Raw genomic sequence first — 16,697 nt, 5'->3', positions numbered from 1 at the left:
AGTTTACAAAAGAAGCACAGCATATATTTGGTTTTTTATAAAATGGAAGCCAGCTGGACAACCACATACAAAGCACTCACAGAATTTGGCTGCTGGAGAATACATGCCTGTCAATGTACCAATGCTACAGTCCTTTTGTGAAACTGAAAATGAATTTTCATAGATGGGCTTTTGTTTCTGTTGCATTTTACTCTGCCTTGAATTGGTGGCTCCATAAACCAGTGTTTCCTCAGTGAAATGCTGAGGATCTCTAAGAACAATAGGAAAGAAAACTAATTAGAAATATGCTATGACCTCCCTGTTTGTTGCCTTACTGCAAAAATATAATAGTTCTAATTTAATCAAGGCTACAAACTATACTTCAACATCAAAAACAACTATTAGGTCATTGGAGAAAAAGAAGAAACTAAATAAGCATCTGAATTTATCAATACATTTATGAATATAAATATTTCAGAGCATATACTAGTTCTGTGTGTTTCTATTATCTTCACCAAACGCATGCTGAAAATCTCTAAAAGATTTTTAGTCCTTGTATTAATCAAATAACCTTTTTTTATATCCAGTACCACAAACATGCATTAAATAATCTTTTTGTACATGAACAGGACTATGCCCTAGACTATTTCAATCTAAAACTTGGCACAACACATAGAAATACTTCTGCTGATCTCTTCATGGAAAATGCAACAGAAGACTTACACTTCTTAGAATCTGTTTATGTGTTGGTCATTTTCATGTCATTCCTTAGACTGATCAGATACCTCTAAACTTATAACTTCAGTCATTACTTCAGCATTGTTGGGGGGAAAAAAGAGTAATTTATTTACATTTATTTAAATTTTGAACAACACTGTACGTCCCACATCAGCAGCGAAATTGTAGAGCAGAGCTTTTTTGTGTGTTTAATCCTGTTTAATATTCATCAAAAGTGGGCATTCTGTGTGTCTGTATCCTGTCCTTAGGATATCCCTATGATTAATGTCACTCACGAGCTTCCCTGATTTTACTGTGGAATTAAAAATGACTGACATTTAACAGCTTACAGGAAAATACAATCAAGGATGAAAGAGCCAGAAAAGTGAAGAAGAAAATAGTCTCAGAATGAATGTAATGGACATTGGAAATTATTAGATACAGTGAAGATAATGTTTTCCTCAGTGTTATGATTTTGACCTGAATAACTACTGCTGCCATTGTTCTTGTGAAAGATCCATCCCTTGGGGTGGTACAGTGACTAAGGTAGTAATTGTAGCTGTTTCACTTGCTGAAGATAGCAACTCAGAGAACATATTAATGGATTGCATATGCTAATGGGAGTGCAAAAAATATGTGTAGCTTACATGAACCCTGCTTTGATTTGGATTTTGATGTTGTTTTTTCCTATGTCTATTCTATCCATACTACTATAACTTTTTTTTTTTTTAATTTGAAATAATTTCCTTATTCTAAATTGAGATCACCAGCACAGTGAGAAGTAGTTCAGCTGGATTTGAAAGACAAGTGGATAAATGCAGCACTGTTTGGTCTCTACCTTAAGTTTTTGAAAATCAGTCTACATAGTTATAATGTACCCTTCAACAAGTATGGAAACACTGGAAATTGATAGGCTGCTGTGATATTATGAAGTGGAGAGGGACACTTCCATGAAAGATTTATGTAGTTTAGTATGCCAGCATTTAACAGCATACATCACATTTGTATGGGTTGATGACAGGATAAGTTTTATTTTCCTGAAGAGGGGGTCAGCTCTCAAAGATTTGGCCATCCCAGTTACAGAGAAAGCTGTGTCAGTGAAGCAAATATTTTTTTCTTCCACTTGCAGGTGTTCCCTTCCTGACCTCTATACCACACATATGTGATTTTTCAAAGCAATACAGGGTCGATGGCGAATCCTTTGTGTTTGAACAATCTCCAAACATTTCCCTTCTGCTCCTCAGGGGAAGGACTGTACTGAAAGGACATGAGATAACTACTTAAAATATTTTTCCTAGCAGAAAGACAAAGTCAAGGATCAATGCACAACAGCAAATTGAAATATAAGAGAAAAAGAGAAAGGAGCAAAGTTTAGCAGATAAAAGCATCACAGCGTAAGTGCTTAGACGAGTCTCAGCGTTCTGACCTCAGCTGCTGTTCTAAAGTGTTTGAATTTGTTCCACACCTGATGGTAGAACTCAAAAAACACAAAAGGTACAGGACATAGAGGGAATTTTCCTTTTCCTGTAGGAAGTTATGCCCTGAGAGACAGAACTTTTCAGCCAGAAGCACAGAGAACTACAACAAACATTTATTGTAAGGCTTTCTGGGAAATTTTGTATTGTTGCTCTATGATAAGGTACCTAGTTACATTCCGTCCCCATCCTCAAGGAGATATTTTTATTATCCAGACTTTGTGCGAAGAGCACTCTTGAACTGAGGGAAGAATACTTTTGCACAATTTCTGTATTAGTTTAAAAGTAATTTTGAATCTGGCAGATTTAGAAGGTCTGTAATAAATTAAGAATTATTACTGCCATTCATCTTGCTGGTTTAAGTTTTTCAAAATACTGCTCAGTTTTTTTGTTGTTACTGTATTTCAAATAAATACACTTTCCCTTGAATGCCAGTAACTCAGGTATGTAAGTAAGGAGGAATTTGCTATTTTCCCCTTCTGTAAAACTTTTCAGTGATGCATGAGCTAGGTGAACTCATTTATGTCTCTTAAATAACATGGTTACTGAGTTGGTTCAGGAATTTGCTAAGAAGATCCTTAGTAGAGTGAGGCTCCTTCCTTCAAAACAGAACCTGATTCGCATGACTAGCAAATGTATTTACTAGCTAAATGTCTGGTAAAAAGTCAGCTAAAGGCAATGAGAAAAATGATAGTGTACATAAAGAATTGCATTTATAAAGTTTGATTCTATCAAAAAAAGATATTCTCACTACAGCCTTATCTTCTTATCCCACAGAAGGCAATCATATTTTTGTCACTAAGTCTAGTATTTGGACTTTTTGATTGTCTTGTTTCATATTGCATGGCACTGTTGATGGAATATATATTTTTTTAATGGTATCTTGGCAGTTTTCTGTGCTGTGTGTTACTTTGTGATGTTCCTCTGCCCAGTTCCTCACTTTTATGAGCAGTATCCAGCCTATCACACGGAGCTATGCAGAGGCCTCAGATAACATCAACAGATGCTTTGTGACAAGCTACAAAATAATGATAAGGTTTTGCTTTGTGTAATACCAAGCCAACCATAAGTTTGAGTAAATTGCTGGACAGTTTGTTTTAACTGAATAACATTGATTTAAGTAGCAACACCATCAAAATTGACCATCTTAACAGTCTGCTTAGGTTTCTTGCACGATAAGCATGTTATCCTAATTTGCTTTTTTATTTTCTTAAGATTTTTCTGTTTAATCTTTCCGCACTAATTTCTGACTGTGGCACAAAACTCAGCAATATGCAAAATTTGCAGTACTCCAAAGGAGGCAATTCTCTATGCCTTTACTAATACAAAACTAGAAAAGGGCAGGATCTTTTTTGCAAGAAAACATACTCGGCAAAACTGAAATTCAGCTCAATGCAAAGATCTATTGCACTTCAAATTAAAGCTCCAAGTGCAATAACAAGAAATGTCTAGGGGGCTGTAACAGACTCTCATCTCTCAAAGTTGTGACAGCAAATTCCAGTGAATATTAGCACTAAGAATAAGCTATGCTTATTTGGTAGGAGTTGGCATCAAGAAGGAACCAAGATAAAACGGATTTTGCAGTGCTAAAAAAATTATTTTAAAATCTTTCTAAAAAACTTTTGTTGCAGACTGAGGGTCACTCAAAAATAAAGATAGGCCCATATCCTTTAACTTTCCTGCATGCACTGGTGATCCAGTTCAAGCTGAGCAGTTAACTGCAGTGTATGGGGAGAAGATAATACTTCTACAGAATGATTTCTGCTCGGTATTTCATTGGTTTATAAAAGCACTGCTAGTAGTTTCATGCATATTTTAAGAGGCTATTTCAAATGACCAGAGACAGGAAAGCCATGTGAGTGGATGGCAAGTCTATAAAAGGAAAACAAATGGAAGGAAAATAAAAACCCTTTCCAGCAGTATTTGACTTTCCCAACCCATCATGTGATAAGCATTAGCAGACTTGCAGGATTTATTTTTTGTTGTTTTTACAACTGGGGTTGCCCCTTCATCAGTTAGCACCTTACTCCTTTGGTTCTTGTTCCATGTGAGCAAAGCTGCAGCTCTGAGGGAATCTACCACTGGCTCTGTCTACAATGTACTCAGCAGAGGGCTCATACTGACTGCTCTGTATAGCCCTAGCTGTTGGCATGAACACAACTCTTAGGTACAGGACATGGGTACAAGTCCTCCTCTGTGTCTAGCCCTCCCTGGAAGGGCAGGAGGAATCCTTACATAGCCTCCGTGCTCATCAGCATTTGGGCTGCAGGCTAATACATCAATATGGATAAAGCCTGGATTAGAACGGTGACACTGCTGGGACTCTACAGCAGCACTGAATCTCTGGTGAAAGGGCAATGATAAACATTTCAAAATGACACATAATTTGAAGTCAAATTCACCAGTGTAACTGATAAGGTTAGCAATACCTAATGACTGCAATGCCATATAAATTCTAGCTACAGATTTATAGGCAGCTCTTTTCCCAGCTAACTGCAACCGATCGTTTGAATGATCCACTTGAGAATTTTAAGTGCTTTAATTTCCTGGAGCTATTTACAAATCTTTAAGAACACAGAGAGTACTTCCTTAAAAGGATAAGAAAAGCTACTGCTCTTATTGCAGCCAGAAAAGATTCTTCAGTCAGACTGTCCTCCTATTGTTAGGTTGATTGAAGAAAGGGGGTGAAAAAATTAAAAAATATTTGGGACTCTGTCCTAGAGCACAGAAGTCCCACGAACAATCATTCCCAGAGGTGGGAACTTTCTTCAAAGATTTTTATTGTCTTTTCCAAACGACAGTCAGTTGCAGATGACATTAAAAGGAATGTCCCAATTTTCACAATTAACCTCGCTGATGAGAAAGGATCACACAGGTAAACCAGCTCACAGAACTTCCAGAACTTATGCAATTTTATTTCTTTTGAAGTAAGAGAAAATTGATAGTGCACATCTAGGTGGAATATGCTGGCAATTTCACCCGTCCTAAATTTCAGTTCATTTCAAAGGAACTTTTAGTGCTTACAGATGCATGACTGTTTGGCCCGCATGCATGAAGGGCATAGATGCCAATTCTGAGGTCATTTATCAAGGTTCTCATGTTATCACTTTGACTATTTGTAGTATACATTCTAATACATCAAGGACATACAGATCACAAGTAATTATCTTCCCTAAGCCTTTCAAATGTACATTTTCTCTCAATTCCAAGTTTTACATGCTGTTTTGGGTAACTGTTCTGGATGGATTTAGACTGTTGAAAGAGCTATATTAGAGAGATTTTGACTTTTTTTCAGTGTAGATTTTTTGGATGCACAATGAATTTGGATAAAAGCTGACAACCTTGTAGTTACTTTCTAATATTCTGGCCTGAAAGATAATGATAACCTGAGCTAGGCTGGCCTTGCTAGGGTGGACAGTGTCAGCTAGTGTCAGACTTTTATAATAACACTTCTCCCCAGTGCTGAAAAGCATTCAAGACATTTGCCTTTTGTTTATAACTCTTTCCATAAATGATATTCATCTGAAGTAGCTTGTGAGACAAAGAGTACTTCAGTGTAAACCTTCAAAGGGAGATACCAGAAACAGAGCTGCACACAGGCAGCCTTGTTTGGAATTGTTTCCCTCTTTGCTTCTCAATGTTTGAGCCCCTTCCAGACTGTGTTCTTTAAAGAGCATTTGAAAACAGACTCTGCACAACATAGCAGGCACCAGGCAGAGAGACATTTCTTTAACTCTGCTGTTCTTCCCCAGGTTGCAATTGCCAGTTCAGTAACCTTAATTGTACTGCATTTCAACAGTTCACAGTTATTTTGGAATCAGTTCTATTTGCTGTAAACTTTCTGATTTTATAGTTCATGTTTATATATGTCGTCTCTTATGCTATGCAAAACACATTAGTACTTTATATTTTTTTATATAAAATGTAATATTACGATTTTATGGCACCTTTGATATGACAGTCCCAAAACAGTTCATAAGCATTACTATGCTTCATTATCCTGCTGGCTGATTTTTTGTCAAACTCATTTGAGTGATGATTAAACTTGGATTCAGAATGCTCACGTCATTTTGCTCAACTGCTTATAATAAATAAGTGAGGATTTGGGAATAGAACCCAAATTCTTGCTCGCAGCCCACTTTTTACACTTCTGCCCAGAAACATTACTGCATAATACCAGTCTGAGCAATGACCAGAAGTTTAACATGGATCACGTTCAGTGTTATTGGTTTTCAACATTTAATCTCTACCATCAAAATTCAAGCATTAAAAATATAAATTCTCTTTCACGAGAGAACCATCTTTAATGAATAACTTGTTTGTCACTCAATAAAATATGTTTATATTGAGATCAACAAGACTATGATGTTTTCATAGGAAGTGCTTATATCATCTGCAGATCAAAGCAGCTCAAAGCAACACTATAGCTGTTTCACTTTCAGTGTATATATATTCCATGTTCATTTCATAAAATATTTCTCAGTCTTCAAGTTCTATATTTGCATTAACAGTTCAATTATACAGCCATCTTGTTAAAAACAAAACAACAGCAGATGTACATGTTTACACTGCTGAATAGCGAAGACTATCACTAAGATTTTATTTCAGAGATGTTCAATGTCCAAATCAGTCAAACTGAATTTAATTTAGACATCTCACTCCCTCAGGCCTGGTTTGAAAATGTCAGCCTAAAATAGCATGTGCTTGAGTACAACAAACTAGGAAGGGTCTTTTTATATATGCATTTGTATGTACAAACAAATATCACAGAGTACACTGGAACACAACTACGCTTTTCTTCACTGAGCTGAGTTACCATGCACAGAATTAAGATAATGGTAAGGAGCTCCTGGATTAATACTTCTTCCACTTGCATAGCACTTGAGTAAAATGAAAGAGCTCCTTAAATTAACCAGGTAGTGAACAAGTGATCATAGGAAAGATTAAAATAGCTACCTCTGAGGTACCGGTTACAGACTGGCCCAAATGCCAAGGGTTTAGAAAGTGAGCTAATACTCTAAATGAGAATAGATGTATTAGTTTTATATTAGGTAACTCTCATGAGTCAAGAAGAGAATTTAATGCTTCTTAGTAATAGGAACACAGAAGGCAGAAACACTTTGATTATTTTCTTTTGAACAGGACCAAATTGAAAGTTTCTTCGCTCTATTTTCAGTTGGAAAATGTGAAGTCAGATGTACACACATTATAAATTCACTGTTGTTTGTAATTCATCAAATGAAATGCACAAGTTACATATACATCCTTCAAAGTGTACAAGATCACTCATTATCTATCTGCTACCCTAAATCTGTGTTATCACCTTGGATAATGAAAATGTTCAAAATTCAGAAATTCTTAAAGAAGTAATTCTAAAGTTGTTCCTTGTGTTATTTATCTATAGATTTATTGTTAAAAGCTAAACGTGTAGACTTTCCTTTTTCTTGGTGAAATAAGTAATTTATACTGTTTATAGTGAAGAATAATAAATTGCTTTATCCTTCACTATTGTAGAGAGCTACAGTATGTCTCAGTCAGACCCCTAGTAAAGCTGGATAAAAACACTCTTTGAGTTGACAGTTCAGGTAGAAAGTTATAGTTCAATTCTAGTTCAGATCCAAAACAAAGAATTCAAAATAAAATTAAAAAAATGTTTTTACGAAAATTGGTTAAAAAACTGCATTTAAAAAATCTCAGCATTAAAACTAAATTCTGTGATATCTTAGATAATTAGTAATGGAAGCATTTTTATTTAATCCAGTGGACTGCGTTTAGTTTTTGATTGGCTGTCTGGAAAATACTTTCAGAATTCTTTCATGGAAGATGGAAGTATATAATAAGGAGAATAATTCTTTAAAACTAAGAATGATTCCTGTCTGTTTTTTACAGCCTCAAAACAAAAAAGGCGAAGATGGTTACAACATCTTGACCACCTTTGCTGATCAGCACAGTTGACCAGTATCAGTGAGTATCTATGTAATTTTTTCCTATAGCCTTTCCATAAAAATACTGTAACTTTCCACCCAGTTTACAATGACTAGTGATACAGACAGAAAAGATAAAGACAAACGTATGCAATAATTTGGTCTTCTTCCTTTGACCAAATTAGTTGAATTGCATAACTGATACTGAAATCAAGATACAATTATGATTCTATGATTATTAGTCTTTCCTGCGTGATGTGTAAGCACTATATTTGTGTTGCTTCATTACTGGTTTGCTCATATATTGGTGCTATGAGCAATCTCGTGCTGATGCAAGTTGAAGGCAATGGGTTACCTCAGACACACTGAGCTATTGCCATGAACAACAGAAGCATCTTGAGTATGCTGTGCAGATTTTTGATGTGCTAGGAGGGCATTTCCATAGTGGAAAATTTTCATAAAATTATATTTGCTTTGTTACCCACAAGTTCCTTCTTTTATCATTATTAATAGAGATATTGGTTACATTTTACATGCTGGAGGTTGCAAATATTAGTACAATGAATAAAAAAGCTTTACAGACAAAACCTCTGACAAACATGTTTAGATTACATCTAAGGATAATAATTACAGTACCAGACTAAAGCTTCAGGAAGGCAATGGCAGGACCTGCACTGTGTTCAGAAGGACTTGAATAAGGCAGTTTGCATAAGCAAGTTGACAGAAACAAGGGAAACTGTTAGCTATCATAGTTAAATTCCAGAAAGCAAGCTTTTGGTAGTTGTATTGCGTGGTTTCTTTTTTATGATTTTGTTTTGTTTTTAGGGGCTTTCTTGTGACAAACAGAAAAAAATTCAGGTATGAACACCTTGTGTTATCTTTCACATATGATTTAGGTTCTCATGTCCTGATTACTTCCCAAGAGCATTTTGACAGTAGGCCACATGCAGAGAAGATTACTTTTTTGTAATAAGTGAAATTTGTTTTTATCTTATTTCATAACAAAAATTGAGGTTACTTAGCTCCTGTAAGAGCTGATAATTTTCCCCTGTCTTCTCTGAACACCAGTTTTAAATGTTTTGGTCACTATTTCTCTCACAAGATTCAACTCTGCTGCTGAAGAAAGAGCCAGGAATTAGATGTCTATATACAGGCCCCTTAGCCCAGAGGTAGCCAGGACAAAGAGGTGTGTAGAAGTGACAGAATGGATAAAGGGACACACAAATACAACACACATGAAACCTAAGCAAGTCAAACTGTCATCTTAAGAGCTGGCAATGTTACTAAGATGCTTTTCAGATAGATAAGTTATACCCTGGCAGATGTTACTCTGGATGACTCTTTGTAGTGAACTATGGTTCATCTCAGTAACAGGAACTTGGCTTGTTCAAATCACCTGCAGAACTAGGGAAGTGCAAAAGCAAATAGTGAAGCAAACAGTCCCATTTTAGTAGTTGCAGTTGACTCTCCTGGAGTATCCTGTTGATCCTCTTGGAGAATCTGACACTGGCATCTGCATTCCATAACTCATGGAAAAAAATATGCTTTTCAGCTCTACCATCCAATATAAACCTGTGTTTGACTTATTTCTTTTTCTGTTAGCATTTCCCAAACTTGCTGGGAGCCAGGTACTTTTTTCTGTCAGGGGCACTGGACTTCATTTGAACTATAAACTCCCTGCTTTCCCCAGTCATGATTCATGGCATTGTGGCAATTGGCAGAATCAGTTAAGACATCAGCACTTAGGACTAAGAGACACCAGGGTCCTGCTAGAACATCACAACATACTACTCATCTGCTCACATCCCAAACTCATAGCTAGCTATGTGGTTTAGATAGATAGAAATTTAACCATTATCTATTTCAGTCTACTCTGAAACTCAGATCTGTGAACTGTAGCAGCTGAAGAACTTCTACATATCCCCTTCTCATGTCCTTGCTACAGTGTCAGTTAATTGCTGGCACATAACTGGGGGCAAAAATCTCCTCAAGTGACAGAGTGCCACTGCCTGAGCCCACCTACGCTCTTGGGAATTTGGCAGGTGTTTCATGGGCACTGATAATGGGAGATTCCTCCCCTCTGCTTTTGCTGGCAGGAAGTGTTTTATTTATGATACCATGAAACATTTGCTCTGCTTTTAGGCAAAAGAAGAGAGTTTTTGCTGCTTGCTTTCCAAAAATAATAATTAGTATTTTTCCTTTGAAAACAAATCTTAAAAGGGGGCTCACCAGTTTGCATTGCTAAGGGTTTTATCATCTCTTGCATTAAATTAATGTTCAGCTTTCTCTTTAATGATGTAGAATCAGGGCTCAGCTATTAGGCAGTCTTTACAAGTCATATCATATTCAAATAATTGTTAAGAAAAATGCCTTTATGCTTGGCTTGTTTGGTTTTGTTTTTTCCTCACTAAAGCTGGAAAGTATTTGTGTCAGGATAAGAGAGAGATCAGTAAACTGTCATTATATTGAATGGCCTGCCAGCAACTGGTGAAGCAATTTGACTTTCATTTAGCAACTCAGTGTGGTGATTTGAATAATGAGCATGTTCTTTTTAAGTTTCCAGAAAAAAGGAAAACTAATGCATTTGTTACAGAACACTATGTCTAACTTTTGTTATGACAGAATTATAATCACTTAGGAATGCTAGCAAAACAAGTTTTACTTGTTTTTTTTTCTTCCTACTAAAAATGTACAGTTAAAGTGAGTTCCCATGCTTCAAATGAGGTTTAATCTATTTTCAACTGAAAGTCAGCAAAACTGTATTTGGTGTCACATAAAATAAACAGCACTTCTCCAAATAAGACTTCAAAACACCAGTTTAACCCATTTTTATGCCTTTCACTCTTAGCTGAACCATGGTGCAAAGTAAGATGTAGGGTTGGTTATCAAAGTAAAAGTAAAATCAGACTGTTACATAGCCCTTTAAGGAATTATTAGGAAAAAAAAAAATGAAAGTAGCTTTTTTGATTTCATGAAATTACAGTTATTGACTTTATTTTGAGAATGTCTATAGCGGCCTAAGGGATATCATGGCTTGCTTCATTAAAAAAAAAAAAAAAAAGAATACAGATTACCATGATTTTTTTCACTCATTGCTCAGCAGCTGATCTTCTCCTTCTGCAGGAAAATTTTTCTATTCTACATAGTAATGCGCTGCTATTGATCTAATGGAAGAAGTATGTTGAGTTTGACCATTTTTTGGAGAAAAATTTTTTAGCAAGGATTGTTCAAACGATTCCTTTGAAATAACTGATCTGATGCTACTCATGGCATCATCTAATAATAAGACAAAACTTATAGAGCTGATTTCAAGCCACAAAAGTTGCCTGATTCAGAATTCAAAAAATGAAACCCATAGTCACTCAGCATAGGCTTTTTTTGTAGTCTATGTTAACTGTTCATTCGGCATTTTAACAGCAGCTGCAGGGGTGGTTTCTAGCATAGCTGTATGGAATTTCTTTGAATAGAAGTTTCTCCAGATGTAGCTTTGAGTGTGCCAGATGGGCTGGCTCTTCAGCATAAAAAGTAAATTGGAAGCTGAGTTTATGGTGCTTTAGCAGTCAGCAGCTTTAATCAGTGCTCACTGAAAAAGTTACAGCTCTTCAATTCACTCACCTCATCCAGGATTCAGACTATTTTGTCAAAGGAAGATTCACAGAGAGAGGAATATGTGTATTCTCAGATGTTCTGTTGCGTATTTTTATAGTACTACCTTCCATTTCCTCCTCCTACTTCTCTCTTCCATTTTCTTTCTCCAAAACATTGCAGGATCCTTAGAAGCATGTTATAACATGAACAGCCAGTCAGATGATGAAAAAACATGTTTTTCAGATGTAGTGGCAATTACCACCTTTTAATGTCTTTAGTTATTGGCACTCAAAGTTTGTTGAGGTACTTGTCAAGAATTTATTTCAAATATACTGAGTATTGAAATTAAATCCTGACTTTTAGAACTAGTGAACTGAAGGCATTAAGATTTCCTCCCACTACAAGAACAAGATCCACCTGTGTATGAACTATCACTTATATTTGAAAGATAAATGTCTGAAAACTCCTAAGTTTGTATCTTACTGATAACAGTGAAATTAAAGGCTAGTGCCTTATAGTATTGCATTTAAAAGCAACCATACATCTAGTTATTAAAAATCAATATCCTGTACTATTTTCTTAAAATGTGGATGAAGCAGGCTCTGGATAAATAGCCCCATATTATCCATAGGTACAGTACATAGCACATGCTGCATGCAACAGGCAAATATCACTTATGTGAGAATACATAATCTTCAGGAACAGGCCATTTGTGAACAGGGAAAAAAAAACACAAACACTTACCTGAAAATATTTCTGTTTTATTTTCTAACTGCATCAGCTGATCTGCAAAGGTTTGGTTTTCTTTTTGCATGCTTTACTTTAGTATTTTCTAATATTGTGACCCCAGATTATTCAGTTCATCTAAGCACTCCTTGGCTTGCATAAAATCACCGTGATGAATGAGGGAAAAGAAAAACATTAGGTCATAGGCTCAAAGCAAAAATAAAAACATGAAAGTAAGTAATACGGAGTTTACTTATTCATTTTCAAGGTATTCTCTTAGGGCTTTGGTTGGTGGTCTGTGGATTTTAGAGTAATTTCTTGACTCTAAAAAGCCTAATGCAAATTTCTAAGGCTCTGCAACTCCATTTGCCTGGAACAAAACACCTTATAAAAGTTCAGCCAAGCTCTCATCAAAAACCCCTGCTGAACAGAAACTGATCTTCATTATCAGTGACAGCTAAGTAACAACCAGTATTTGTGTAAATGTACACCAGTGTATAATCAAAGGCATCTACAAGAAATACACTTCCCAACAGTCAGGTAGCAAATACAAAGTTATCTTAAGCACAGTTCTGTCTCAATTCACATGCTCAGAGGCAATGCTTTTATGAAAGCTAGGAGGTTTAATGAAATTAGCTGTATGCTAATTATTAGCTATTATGCTAATGTATCAGCTTATTTAGTTCAGTTGTCACGTGGCCTACTGTATTACTCACAGTAACAGTATTTCTCAATATATCTGCATATACTGGTGGAAAATAGGTGCATTTGAGTTGTATTTTTATATGTTTACTCCAACGGAAGTCTAATAAATGTATGTAGTTGAACAGTATGTTGCATTACCTTCATTTATAAATCTCATTTTGCATCCACAACAAGAAGAAAGATTGAGAGCAATTCAAGAAACTGCTGACAAATTCACAGTGAGTTTTTAATTAGATCTCTTCTTGGCTGAGCATCTTCTTGCATCTTGTTAGAATCTATGTTCCATAGATTCCATAGAATCTATGTTCCTTTGCACTTCCCTATGTAGGAACAAGAGTCTCACAAATGCCTGATGGAAAAGACAGATGAGTCAAACTGTTGGAAAGTTCCCAGGGCAGCAGTTCAGATAGCTAACTCTTCAGACTTTTTCCTCTGCTAAATGTCAAATGTGTCACTGGTCTAACAGCCGTTGCCTGAGATTTGATTCTGTGCCAGCGTCACCGCTTCTATGATTAATCAAAGCAGCAAGTGAAAACTCAGAACAGAATATGTTCACCTTTAGTTTTGTTCCTAATTCACACAAAGAAAATCAGTAATTCTCTTGGTTAAGTCCTCTACTTAGGTAATAATAGCAAATAGTTACAGAGGTGGTCATACATCATCTAATTGTGTTGATGAGATGATGCAATGCCAATAAACGTCTTGCAGGTATACCCTCTCTGCAGCATCTGTAAATGTAACAACATTAAAGTGGCAAATGGTGCGGACAAGATCATAAACTATAATTTGTATCTTTCCCTGTTTTTCAGGGCCACGAAAATGCTGACAAAACAGAGTTTAAATCAGAAAGACCAACACACTGAAAACTCCAACCCACTATGAGTCTCCTTCCGACTATTGTCCCAAGGCACAACATTAATATCAGGAAACAAGGCCAGCATAAAACAGGCTTTTCAATCTTAACAAATATGACTATATTTGTTCCATTTCTCTTACCCATCCTGAAGACCCAGTGTCCCTTCTTTGCATGAAATAATGAATAAAAAGAAATTTCCGTGAGGAGAGATTGCTTAGATAGATAAGCACCAGAAAAATTTTATACAGGTAAGTGTACTTCATACACTGTTTGTCTTCAGAGTATTAGCCACTGTCTTTTTATCTCCTTTTTACAATGCCCTGAAGTTCAGGAAAATGCCCTGAAGTTCAGTACAGAAGATGTAAAATCAGGTACTCATGGCTGCCTCTGGATTTCAAATCAGCTTAGTTACTGATTTATTTAGTTTTCTAGTCTATTCAAGCCCCCCCCCCCCCTTTTTTTTTTACTGTAGAATGAATTACAAAACTAAATTTTAGCCTGTCAGAGCATTTTGGTTGCAGTGCTTTGCTTTTCCTATCAGATCTGTAGAACCTAAAACAAATTCTGCCTCATATTGGGGTTCAGGATCTCAGAACTTTCTCACTTGAAAAAGAATCTGTAGGCTCAGTTCCAGCTGTAGATTCTTACTACAACAAATTCACATCATGATTTGGAAATAAAAAATAAAAACAATACCATGGTTTGTGATAAACTGAGATAATATTGATGCTGAGGATAACATCATTCAAAAAAGTTTATCCTAGCTGAAAAAAATGCTTTGTTTGTCAGGCATCTCACTGTCTCTTGTGCTCACATTTCATTGCAGGGATATAACAAGAAACTATAAATAACTGTGTTGTTGTTTTTTTTTTTTCCATTTAAGTACTAATTTCTAGAATTTAACATTCAGAGAGTACCCATCTTCACTGCATTTTAAAACGCAGTGAACTCACGTGTGTCAAAAACAGAAAACTGAAAAGTAGTATTTAATAGTATATAGACACCAACCCCCTGTGAGACCCATTCCTTACTATTCAGAGACACGCTCCAAGTTTCAGGGAAATGAGATCTTCAAAACTGACAGTTTAAGCAGCAGTAATCCTTAACTTCGTGGATGAAGGCTGAAAACAGATTTCTGATAGAAGCCAGTTTCAGTAGAAACTATTCTGCTGATCATTTAAGCAGCTTCAGAATGTGCTGTGTTTTGTCAGTAGCTTCACATACCTTTCTTCATGTTTTGCAAGGAATTGAGAACCATGTGTTATTTTCTAAATATGTTAAAACTGGCTGATGCCTGTAGAAAAATCTTACTGTCACAGAAAAATAAAAAACACCTCATAATGCCAACATAAAACTGGGTTAAAGGCCTGATATTTTACTGCATTACAAATAAAATACGTGGTTAAAGAGAAAAATAAGCTTTAAAGCACATGGAGAGGTTAACTGAAAAGGATTTTTTTACAGTAAAGCCTAAGCATGCATAAAAAGATTTTCCTTGCTAGAAAAGGTAAAAGATAGCATTATCATTTGACCAGTGCAAGTCCTGACATCTCCAGGAGTTGCACCTTCTGTGTTGTTTTACACTCTGCCTCTGATGTTACCAGCTGTTGAACTTGAGGCACTGCTTATCTGCCCATGCTGAATGTAGTTGCAATAAAGAATATGCTGTTTTGCCATCATTTCCATTACGAATGTGAAAGAGGAATGCCTTTGCTGGAATGAAAAATTGTGTTCCTTCTTTGGACTGAAACGAACTCATCAATCTGAGAGATCTTAGAACAGGACATTTATAAATGCAAATTTCTTTTCCTTTGACAATGCAGCTTTTAAAATATCAGACAGGAAGAAAGAGAAACATTTGCGTTGATTTTGATTGTTTAATACTCAAGAGTGAAAAAGTGTAAAATCACAAAGCTTATACCACCACCAAAATGCAGTTTCATTTCAAATAACCAAAACACAAGCTGCCTGCAGTCTCATACAGCTGACATCAACAAACCCAGTTTCAACATTCTTACCATCTTTTTAAACACCTGCTATTCACAAACATCAGTCAATACAGAGTTCCAGGTCTCTCACACATCTTTCTTTATATTCTATATTATATTTGATATCTAGACCAGTGGTTTACACATTTAGAAAAGTGCCCCACTTCTTATCTATCTCAGCATATAAATAGTTTTTACCCCACAGATTAGTAATTATATTTTCAAAGCTTTTTTCTTAATCTAAACTCACCATTAAATTTATATTTGTTTGTTTGTTTTTAAAGGAAAAGCACAACTTATATGAGTAAGCTTCAGAAGTGCATGCTGTCCAAGGCTATATCACCAATCCTTTCAGCCACATTATAATATAATGCTCATGCAGAAAGTGATTGCATAGGGTTAGTACATTAGACAATATTTGTTTTTCGTAATAATGCACGTACCTATGGCCCTGATTCTGCAAACGCAACTGTAAGGCCTGCAGGATGTGACTGTCCACCTAACTACATTTTGTTGCTTGGAGGTAGTATTATCCAAAAGCTGTCGTTATATCAAAATGCCTTGGGTTAATGAGAGCTAAGTGGAAAACTGGAGCTTACATAAACATTTTTAAAAACTTATGCCATCCATGCAAGATATTTATTTGCTTTCACAGCCTCAAAGTATTCTTGCAAAGGAATTGTGCATATATTTAAATGTGAACTGTGCATATCTTTAAGTGTTACGCTAACTGCCAATT

At 35.8% G+C, this 16,697-nt stretch overlaps 1 long non-coding RNA gene across 2 annotated transcripts in view; it reads left to right on the top strand.

Annotated features, from left to right (window-relative positions):
* The window catches only part of LOC110403670, a 65,681-nt gene that overhangs the window by 6,974 nt on the left and 42,010 nt on the right, over positions 1-16,697 (top strand). The window contains exons 2-3 of one of the 2 annotated variants that reach the window (XR_002441785.1): positions 8,061-8,135; positions 13,924-15,683. This is a non-coding gene — a long non-coding RNA (uncharacterized LOC110403670). Of the gene's footprint in view, positions 1-8,060; positions 8,136-13,923; positions 15,684-16,697 lie in introns of those variants that run through there. The other variant, XR_002441784.1, reaches the window with a different exon arrangement.

Source organism: Numida meleagris, chromosome 9, assembly GCF_002078875.1.
Source record: "Numida meleagris isolate 19003 breed g44 Domestic line chromosome 9, NumMel1.0, whole genome shotgun sequence".
Classification (NCBI taxonomy): Eukaryota; Metazoa; Chordata; class Aves; order Galliformes; family Numididae; genus Numida; species Numida meleagris.
This window is presented reverse-complemented; position numbering and strand designations above follow the sequence as displayed.